This window comes from Trachemys scripta, chromosome 5 (genome assembly GCF_013100865.1).
Source record: "Trachemys scripta elegans isolate TJP31775 chromosome 5, CAS_Tse_1.0, whole genome shotgun sequence".
NCBI lineage: Eukaryota > Metazoa > Chordata > Testudines > Emydidae > Trachemys > Trachemys scripta.
In genome coordinates this window covers 49,028,004-49,039,201 of record NC_048302.1, presented here as the reverse complement: position 1 = coordinate 49,039,201, position 11,198 = coordinate 49,028,004, and positions in this window count along the sequence as shown.

Below are 11,198 nucleotides of genomic sequence, written 5' to 3'. Positions count from 1 at the left end.
AGTTAAAGAAAATTTTCCAAGTCCGCAAGAAATTCTCTATATATTTTTCTCAAAGGAAATGATTGCTTTTAAATCTGTCATTCACGTCATCCACATAGGATCAATGTGAATTTTCACATGAGGTACATCTTTTAGCAATCAATAAAGTGATGTTGAAAAGTTTAGCTTGAAGAGTGCAGTAACTGAATGTATATGTAACTTTCATGTAAATTATATAGTTGTATCTGCACAATATCAAAAGTTGTTTGAATCTCTTGCCATCAGAATCCAAGTGATTCTGAGTAAGACCACACCAGTAATAGATATTAAGTTTGCATTTTTTGACAAGGAAGAGGATATAGTGTGTTTCTTTCAGAAAAGTTAATCTCTTGAGGATAAATACATTCCCTGCACATTGTGAAATTGGGTCATTTTATATGAGATAGAAATAGAAATAGGATTTTTACAAAGATTTAAGTAGCAAAAGATGGAATCTGAAATAATGCTATAAAATTTTAACTCGGAGGTAGTTCAGTAGTGACAACAGTAGTTAGTTATATCTAGTTTTGAGTCATGATAATGACAATTATTATTATTATAATTATTTATTTGGTCTCATAGGACCAGATTCTGTTCTCAATAACACTGGTTTCAATCCAGAATAATTTTGCTGAAGTCCAAGATTTATTCTGGGTTTAGGCTGGTGTAAGGGAGAGGCAAATCTGATCCATAGTTTCTTGCCTCTGAAATGAGTTATTGATTATAATTAGGCTACTCAAACTTCTGAGATGTTCTGAATTGTTACATAGAGGTTGAGGTTTCTCACAAATTAATATTTTCTAGCTCTACTTGCACGGGTTTAAGATCAATCTAAGCCTAGATCCACCCAGTTTTGGCCTTCTACCCCACATAACCGTCTCTTCTGCCGCTTGTCAAGAAGAAATCTAGAAGACACATGCCAGGAGGTGATGTGTATCACTTGAGTACTTACTTACATTTAAAACGCTCCAGCTGAGCCCCTGTAGCACTTCAGAGTAGACACTACCTATACTGACAGGAGGGATTCTCTTGTTGGTGTAGGTCAGGGGTCAGCAACGTTGGCATGTGGCTCGCCAGGGTAAGCACTCCCCGTCGACTGCGGAACTCCAGCTCGCAAGAGGCGGAAGCGGAGTCGATGGGGGAGCGGCAGCGGTCGACTCGCTGCCGTCCTCATGGCCAGGTAAGTCAACCTAAGCTACGCTGACTTCAGCTACGCTATTTGCGTAGCTGAAGTTGCTTATCTTAGGTCGACCCCCCCACTAGTGTAGACCTGGGCTTAGACAGCTCCGGGGCCCTATGGGCTGTCACACTGGCTGGAATCTCCACATAACTTTTGCTGTGGCCCTGCCACTGATATGTCTCCCCTACCCAGGAAAACCCTTATGTCTCCAATGCCAGAGCTTGTGAGAGGATATTCAGGAGGTATCCTTACAGCTGTTCTCCGCTGTGCCTGTGCTAGGGAAATGCTCTCCTGCATGGAAACAGGACTTTTAGGGCTCTTTTATGCCACTCTGTCCCTTTTACAAGACATAAAGAGGTCAGAATAGGTGTGAAGATCTCACCTTTTTAACTTTTTTTAACTATCTCCCAAAAATATGTGTGTGGGTACATGCGCACACAGAATATTGGCCAACTCCTACCTGACTTGCTTATTTAAGTGGTTGGTTAGATACTGTGATGATGGCCACTATAAAAAATCCTAAAACACAGATTGAGTTGCCCTATTAACTTAAATAGGAGTATGTGCATAAGGCAAGCAGTTTTTGGCCCAGTATATATCATAATATATAACATATATATTATATATGTATAATTATTTAATTTACTACTCAAGCAATCCTTTTTTCTCTGTTCAAACTATTAGAATATTAGAATAGGTGCACTCCACTGCACCCTATTTAAGTCAACGAGGTTGCATGAGTGACTGAGAGCAGCAGCTGACTTGTTATAGTTTTCATGTTCTTTGTCTTTTTTTGCAAATTAATTTTTCTTTAGTTAATACTGATCATGGATACTCATCAGAAATGAGAAAGAACCACCTTTTCAATATACTTAAATAAAAGAGGTGAAATCCTTATTCTAGACATTGAGCATGAAGTTTGCCTCATACCAAAGTAATGAAAGTTATTTTTCTTCAGAAAAAAAGGAACAAGCAAGCGCTCAGTGATGAATACAGATCATCATGAAATTACTTCACATATGCTTGTTAAAGAGACAAATAACCATAAATCTTTTTGATAATAAAATGGAAAAAGTAGTATATACATCAAGCAACTTTTTGACATCTCTTACTTTAAATCTCAATGCTGATATTTGCTCTATAGCACTCTACATTTTTCATTAACTTGGATGCTCACACTAAATTTTGAATTTGAGTTTCAAAAATGTTCCCAGGTGGAAAGCGTTGGCTAGCTGGAGCTTCAAGACCAGAATTGCTGCTTTGAATGGGTTGTTGGTGGTGTTATTTGGTTTTCAATAATAAAGTCTTGTAGTGTACAAATACTAGGGTACTCAGAAGCATAAAGTCTTCTGTTTTCTCAGGTCACAAATCAGAACTTGCAAGAGCAGCAGACTTCAGTCGTCTAAAAAATACACTAGTCATTGACTGAAAGCTTTTCAAAAGTCTCACCTTTGAATCTTTGACACTTCCTATTTAGCTTGTACAGGCATCACCCTCTTAACCTCCAGAAACTGGGACATAACCAGTGCAAACTAGTTAAAACAGAATCATGTAGCAACATCTATGGTGTCCTATTAACTCAGTGTTGAACATCTGGTTCTCCTAAGGAGAATGAACCAGTAGGAGAGAAGCTGCAGGGAGGGCACCAAAATAAATCCTTTCCTTTACCTTCCTCATTCACTGTCTTCACCTTTCTTTGATGTTTCTTTCCTTTCTTTCATTCTCTAGCCACAGTTTGGCCTTTGTTTAGGTCTTTCAATAGACTTGTTGTCTCAAAGCTATGGTCTCATATCTATTACTTACTAGATCAGACCCTCCCTTATCTCAGGATCAGTTCCTTCCTCCTTTGAAAAAGCTAAAATATGATTCTCTAGATACTTCTTTCTGTTCCAAAATTCCAGTTATTGCAATTGCCCTATTTCCCATCTCCTGTGCTGCTCTAAACCTTTGGAATGGGAGGTTTAGTCTCAAATTGTTTCTTACTTCACTTACCATTTTTTCTTAATCCTCTCCAATCCATTTTTATTCTGATCATTGTACCAAGGCAGCCCTTAGTACAATTAGCAGTACACCTCTACCCCAATATAACGTGACCCGATATAACACAAATTTGGATATAACACGGTAAAGCAGCGCTCCGGGGGATGGGGGGGGGCAGGGCTGCGCACTCCGGTGGATCAAAGCAAGTTCGATATAATGCGGTTTCACCTATAACGCGGTAAGATTTTTTGGCTCCTGAGGACAGCGTTATATCGTGGTAGAGGTGTACTTTGCTTTTGACTAAATCGTGAGAGTTCATTTTGGCTTTTATCCTTCTTGACTTATCAACAAATTTTGACACTTCTTTATTGACAAGGCATGTTTTGTTTTTCTAGTTACACTCCAATACAGTAGCTTCCCCCCAACCCCCATATATCTAATCAGTCTTTCAGTGTAGCCTGGGATAACAACCTTTCTTTCACATCTCATTGCTGTCTCTGTAGCTATCCCAGAGGGCTTCTTAGTTCTCTAAACTTTTTTCTTTCTTTCAAATGATTGCCCACTTGATGATGTCATCTGTGCTCAAAGTATCCAATACCATAGGTAAGTTGACTACATTCAGTTGTATTTCTTCTTTTTTTCCCCTTTCCCCATTAATAAATATAGCTGTTTCTACCTGTTATTTCTTGAATGAAAACCTGTTCTCAATTTAAAAATGACCAAGACACACATTCTTTTCCCTATCCCAGCTTTCTTTCACTTGCCGACTTTTATTATGGTCGACGATACTTCCATTATTCTGGTTGTTGGTTTTAGGAATCTTCAGCATTATTTTTTATCAGGATCTTCCTTTCACCACTCAGACTATTAAATCTTGGAGATATCACCTTCTAAACAGTTCAGCTTGTTGCCATTTACCCAGATTTGTCTTGGCAGATTTCAGGCTTTGCTATACAAAAAAATCATGATCAATATGTGTGTGATCTATCATTTAGATTTCTGCTGTGCTATCAGTCGTGGTCTTTCAATATCCTCTCTTCAGCCATTTCAAAACTATGCTGCACTTCTGATTTTTGCTTTGCTTTGCTGTTCAAATTGACTCCCCCCCATCTCCTCTTCTCTCTCTTTTTTTCATTTTAGTTCATTAACTTTCTACCCACCTGTGCTCTTGCTTTAAAATTCTCATTACTACATTTAATGCTGTCCTGCAACCTGGTAATTCCTATCTCTTTTATTTTATAAAGGATCATATATGATGGAGCTAAGAGTGCCTTGGCTATTCGCTTTTCACTTTAACGTTATTTAATATATTGGTTTTCAGATTTTCAGAAAAGGGGACAAGGTGGACATGTATTGAGTCATTTGCAAATTCAGTGACCATGACTGCCTATGTGATTGTGGTAATTGTTAGTGAAATGGAAGGCCAGGTTGGCAGCTGAGAAGCCAGACAGAAATTTACCCTCTGCACAAGGCAGAACTAGTCTCCATGCCAGCCTATGTAGGGCTAGTGGGAAAAGTCACCTGGGGAGGAGGTTGGGGGGGTAATTCATTGCAGGAAAGTGGAGAGTTTGAGCATCTGTGTTTATGCCCCAGTGCCTCACATAAACAAGTAGAGTGGCTGCCACTGCTAGTCCATCCAGGGAGTAGTGGTCATGGGGGAGAGTGGAGGGTACTGCCTGGCAGATTTGCATACTGGCTGTGCATTGGGGGGAGCAGTTTTTCCATGGCATACTCCTCCTTTTGCCTCTACCACAACTCCATGGGGTAAAGGTTGCACTGTTTGAGAGGGACATGTAGTGTATGGAGCACTCTACAGCATGATCTCTTCTGGACTCCAGATAACCATGTGGGAGTTAACACATTTCCAGTCAATATTGTTTTCTGAAGGGTCACCTCCCCATTGTTTGTACTGAGTAAGTATGGAATGGGGAAGGCGGACATCTAATGGCAGCATGGCTCCTGGTGGAGCTGTGCTGCAACTGGGAAGAGGTCTACTGAGCAGCACATGGGGGAGGCTCCCTTTGAGGATACTTCATCATCTCAGGGCTGGGAAGAAAGTTAACTACAGATCCCCAGGGTCCTCAGGTTTGGAGACTTACATGCCCTGTTCCTTTTACTGTTTCCCCAAATCACTCATAAAAACAGCCATACTGGGTCAGACCAGTGGTCCATCTAGCCCCGTATCCTGTCTTCTGATAGTGGTTAATGCTTCAGAGGGAATTAACAGAACAGGCAATCATTAAGTCATTCATCCCCTGTCATCCATTCCCACCATCTGACAATGAGAGGCTAGGCCCTAGGGAGCTGTTGATGTTTTTTTTGTTTTTTGTCCCTTCACAACATCTCCTGGCAATGAGTTCCACAGTTGGACTATGCATTGTGTGAAGAATTACTTCCTTATGTTTGTTTTAAACCTGACCTATTAATTTTATTGGGTGATCCCTGGTTCATGTGTTATGTGAAGAAGTTAAAAAAAATTCCTTATTCACTTTCTCCACACTACTCATGATTTTATAGACCTCTATCATATCCCCCCCGTAGTTGTATCTTTTTTCAAGCTGAAATGTCCCAGTCTTTTTAATCTCTCCTACTTCATATATCAGAGGGGTAGCCGTGTTAGTCCGAATCTGTAAAAAGCAACAGAGGGTCCTGTGGCACCTTTAAGACTAACAGAAGTATTGGGAGCATAAGCTTTCGTGGGTAAGAACCTCACTTCTTCAGATGCAAGTAATGGAAATCTCTAGAGGCAGGTATAAATCAGTATGGAGATAACAAGGTTAGTTCAATCAGGGAGGGTGAGGTGCTCTGCTAGCAGTTGAGGTGTGAACACCAAGGGAGGAGAAACTGCTTCTGTAGTTGGATAGCCATTCACAGTTTTTGTTTAATCCTGATCTGATGGTGTCAAATTTGCAAATGAACTGGAGCTCAGCAGTTTCTCTTTGGAGTCTGGTCCTGAAGTTTTTTTGCTGTAAGATGGCTACCTTTACATCTGCTATTGTGTGGCCAGGGAGGTTGAAGTGTTTTCCTACAGGTTTTTGTATATTGCCATTCCTGATATCTGACTTGTGTCCATTTATCCTAAATAGCAGGATCAGACTCCAAAGAGAAACTGCTGAGCTCCAGTTCATTTGCAAATTTGACACCATCAGATCAGGATTAAACAAAGACTGTGAATGGCTATCCAACTACAGAAGCAATTTCTCCTCCCTTGGTGTTCACACCTCAATTGCTAGCAGAGCACCTCATCCTCCCTGATTGAACTAACCTCATTATCTCCATACTGATTTATACCTGCCTCTGGAAATTTCCATTACTTGCATCTCAAGAAGTGAGGTTCTTACCCATGAAAGCTTATGCTCCCAATACTTCACCTACTTCATATGAAAGCTGTTCCATACTTCTGATCATTTTTGTTGCCCTTGTCTATACATTTTCCAATTCTAATATATCATTTCTGAGATGGGGTGACCAGAACTGCACACAGTACTCAAGGTGTAGGCATGCCATGGATTTATATAGTGGCATTATATTTTCTGTCTTATTATCTATCTCTTTCCTAATGGTTCGTAACATTCTGTTAGCTTTTTTAACTGCTGCTGCACATTGAGCAGATGTTTTCAGAGAACTATCCACAATGACTCTAAGATCTCTTTCTTAAGTGGTAAGCGCTAATTTAGCTCCCATTATTTTGTATGTATAGTTGGGATTATATTTTCCAGTGTGCATTACTTTGCATTTATCGACATTAGCATTAGAGGGAGATTCTGGGAGTTGAACCTCTGGGAATTTCCTGGGATGTCTGTCCTTCCATGAGTATTTTCCTTGTATTCCTGATAAATCATTTATGTGATTATTAACATAGGACGGAAATGATTTAGTCTCATTCACATTGGTCCAGTGTCAAAAATTACATACATTATTTATCAAGATAGCCACACCCCCAGCGGGAGGCCCAGAAATGTCAGTTACAATTACTGAAGATCAATATCCACTTCCTGGGGAGAACTGATTTTACTTTAGGAACTTTTTGACTGGGAGGCTGAGGAAAGAGGTGTACAGTCATTTTCTTTTAACAAACTCACTTTGGATTTGTCCTTTGCCAGGATTTATATAAAACTGTTTTGTGGGTCTTTATCTCATGACTTACTTTCATTTTTTCCTTCTAAGATAGAAGTCAGATTCTTATATGCAGTGCATGTATATATTCTTATATGCAGTGCATGTATTTGACTTAAAATATGCCAGCCTTTCATGGTTTTACAATTTTAGAGAAAAAGCCTGTACATTATATTAAGATCCATAAATGATAAAATGATTGGATTTTGCAAATAGGTTTTACAGTAGGTTGGTTGCCGTACAAAATAATAATGCTAATGATGTGATGTCAGAGAAGCATATATATATATATATATATATATAGTGGTAAAACTAATAATCTCCAGGATGCTCCGCTTCCATGAAACTCATTTCACATCTCATCCATTATGGAGGATCCATAATAAATATTTCACTGTTCCTCTGTTGTGATATGGGGGCACCAAAGCCCCGACCCAGAAACATGAAAAGTAAAAAAGATCAGAACCAGTCATTTTCAAAGGCAAACGTCTATGAAGTCTCCTTCTCATTTTACGAATGTGCGAATAATAAAATTCTTTATGGAAATATCACAGTTGAGAACAAAAGTCAGTCATTTCTGTCAGATTTCCATATGGATTAGAATAAAACTTCCTTTAGATGGGCTGTTGCTGCCTATACAAAGCCAAAATCTAATCTGTGATACCACTTTAAGTAGAGTAACTCCATTGCAATAAATAGTTACTCTATGTTTACACCAGTTTACAGTAATTGAGATCAGAATGTTACCCACATTAGGAGTCACATAGGCTCCTGCAATGTATAATTTATTCTCTTAATCTTATTTTACTTTTAGGACTTATATTTCATGTAAAATCATTCATACAAGAATGGAATTTGGCCCACTGGCTGCATGTTTCAAAAGAAAGCTAGACATGTAATACAGCCATCACAGTCAATCATGTGCACACTTCAGATGTCCCTTAAGCCCAACCACCCAACTCCCTCTTTCCTCAGTAGTCTCCAAGTTCCATTTTGCTATAATTAACTGATATAAATGAGCCAATATTCACTACCCATCAATGCCAGAGGCAACCTACCAAACTGTCATGTAATGTGGTCTCATCAAACTGCCATTTTGATATGTAAGATGTACAAGCACTGAGATCAGAATAGCATAGTTGTGAGAATGAAGCCTTCCTTAAGTCAGAGCTGTAACCATGCTAAATGACAGCTAATTAAAAACCTACTCTTTGTGATTGAGTGACATCTGACTCAGGTGGATGTTTGGTATTGGTCTCTACAGTGTTTAAGATAAAAAGGGTATATAAATCATACCTATTAACCTTTTAAAGTATTTTGGTTGTGCATTTTCTTTCTGACATATATGCAATATGGAAGTTATAGTTTTTAAAACTTTTTCCGAGCAGTCAGTCAGTAATATAGGCTTTGGCTGAGGGAAATCCATTAATATGTCTGTGCACAACACAGATACGCAACACAAGCTAGATTTTTTCCTTTCTACAATTTTCACAGTAGGGAATGTTGAGTTGTATCTTCATGATTTGCAAACAAACAACAGCTAGTACATGTTACCATTGTGGCAGCATTTGCAATATATAAATCATCTCAGCAAATAATAAATGCTGTTCTGCAGACCCCAAATAAATCGACATAATCTCTCATGGAAATAAAACCCTCTTGATAAAAAGAGCTTTTCAATTAAAAAAAAAAGGGAGTCACCCATGCTTCACTCTGAATCAAAACAAACCTAGAGAGATAGATATTGTTTTCTCCTATATCTTTTCATTTTACTATATGGAGGACAAATCACAGGTTAAATATTGACTAATAGGCATAAAGACAATGTAGATTTTTATCTAGGGTGATCTTAAAACAAAGCTAACAATAAGAAAACCACCAAACCTGTCAATAAGCTGATGATCTTTTTTTTCCTGACACATCCTTTGTCCATTTTACCAGTTGGTTTTATAGCTTTTGAAAAACAAATGAGACCATCAGGAAATTCTCTTGTTAACAGCTCAATCATTTGTTAGCATAATATTCAAACCAAAAGAGTATTTTAAAGTATAAACTCTGTGTGTGTGTGTGTGTGTATGTGTGTGTGTGTGTAGTATATAACACACACACACACACACACATATATTTATATATATAAAATTTAAATTTTCTACAGCTTTAGTATTTAAATGATGTGGTAAAGCTAAGGGGACAATCCCTAGCAATGATATTAAGCATTCCCATGGAGCTTAGCTTGCGCAACACTTAATCACAATAGCTATATTCCAAATCCATTTAGACTCTGGCATTTCTTTTTATCAAGTTTTACTTTTATCCACATATTGAACTTCTTTAATGGAAATTACCCATATGCCATACTGTGCATGCTTGACTTATTCTGCATTTGCTTAATGGCTTCATTTTGTGATTTAAGTTGACTTTGTAGGGACAAAGCAGATGAACAATATCTTGATAACAAGGATGGCCTAAGAAAAAGCACTCAGCATCAAAAAATTATAAATATTTAAAAACTGTAAAGTAATACGAAGGGGGCTTATAAAGGTTTAGCCCAGAAGCTGTGTCCACCAAACTAATTTTGTTTGTGTCAAAAAAGAAATAATATTTCAAAGTGAAATGGCCATGCATCCATATAGCTCAGTGAGTATCTGTCATTTGTGTATGGAAAGTTTGTGTTCTCAGGATCATGCTTTAAGTACCTGTCACAGAAGTAGTAACATTTTCTGTATTCCTGAATTTATGAGGAGCTGGTGCCGCTGCCTCATTACATCATAGAGAAACTATTCCAGCATTTGAGTTACATGTTTGGAAGCACAGCATTTTAGAAAACATTAGGGTATTTTCATACTTATGGACCCTGCACAGGAAACACATTCCACTAAGTCAATGATATTTTGGAATGAGTTTGCAATTAAGGCTTTAAACAAAACGACAAATAACTCTGACTTGACATCTGACTCAAACAAAAATCTCTGGGGGATGAACATTTTATTTAAATGACAATAGAAAAAAATAACAGCAAAAATGCTCAATGTCAGCGTACTTTTTATATCTTTCACTATTCATAAAAATGGGAGGCATTCTGGTGGCAAACCAACACAAACCTTTCAGTTTGAACTAATAGGGCTTTAATGAACTTAGCATAAATTAATGATGCCTAGGTAACACATTTCATAATATTAAAACATAATATACTACTTCAGGAGTGCGGCGGGTGCCTGCTACACAAATTAATTTTGATGGTTGCCTATAAATTTTCTCTCTCTAATTATATGACACGAACCACCGTGGTGGCTAATTTAAGAGTCAACCCTATCTGGTTTGTTCTCATTCTGGCTAAAGGCATTTTACCAAAAGAGTTGTATAAACTTTGAACAAACCACATGAACATGAAAACAGTAAACAAAGAATTACTTAAAATCCAATAGTATAATTTGTAATTTGACATGATAGACTGCTCTTTGGAGGTTCATATTTCCATGACAAACAACCAGAGCTGGGACAGTGTTACAAACAAAGTAATCACTATTGCATAATGGCAGGTATCATTCCTCCCTTAATTACTCCAATTTTGCAAAACTAAAATACTGCCAAGGTCCACCACCCCCAGGAGAGTCAAATTCTGACAAGTGCCATTTTTGGAAGCTTTGCAGCATGCCACTTCTTTTTTTATTTTAGATTTGAACTATGACAAGGAACAAAGAGAGATTCTTCTAACAAGAGAGGAGTAGCAGGTTTGAGGAAAATATATTTATCGTAATGGTTTATGGAAAGGATAAAATCTCCTTAAGCCTTAAGAACTTTTGAAAATATTATACATTTGCCTGACTCTGCTCAAAATATAATATTTCTAATACTATACTGGGATAAACAGTTGCCTCTAGTAGACGCATTGAAGTAAATATAT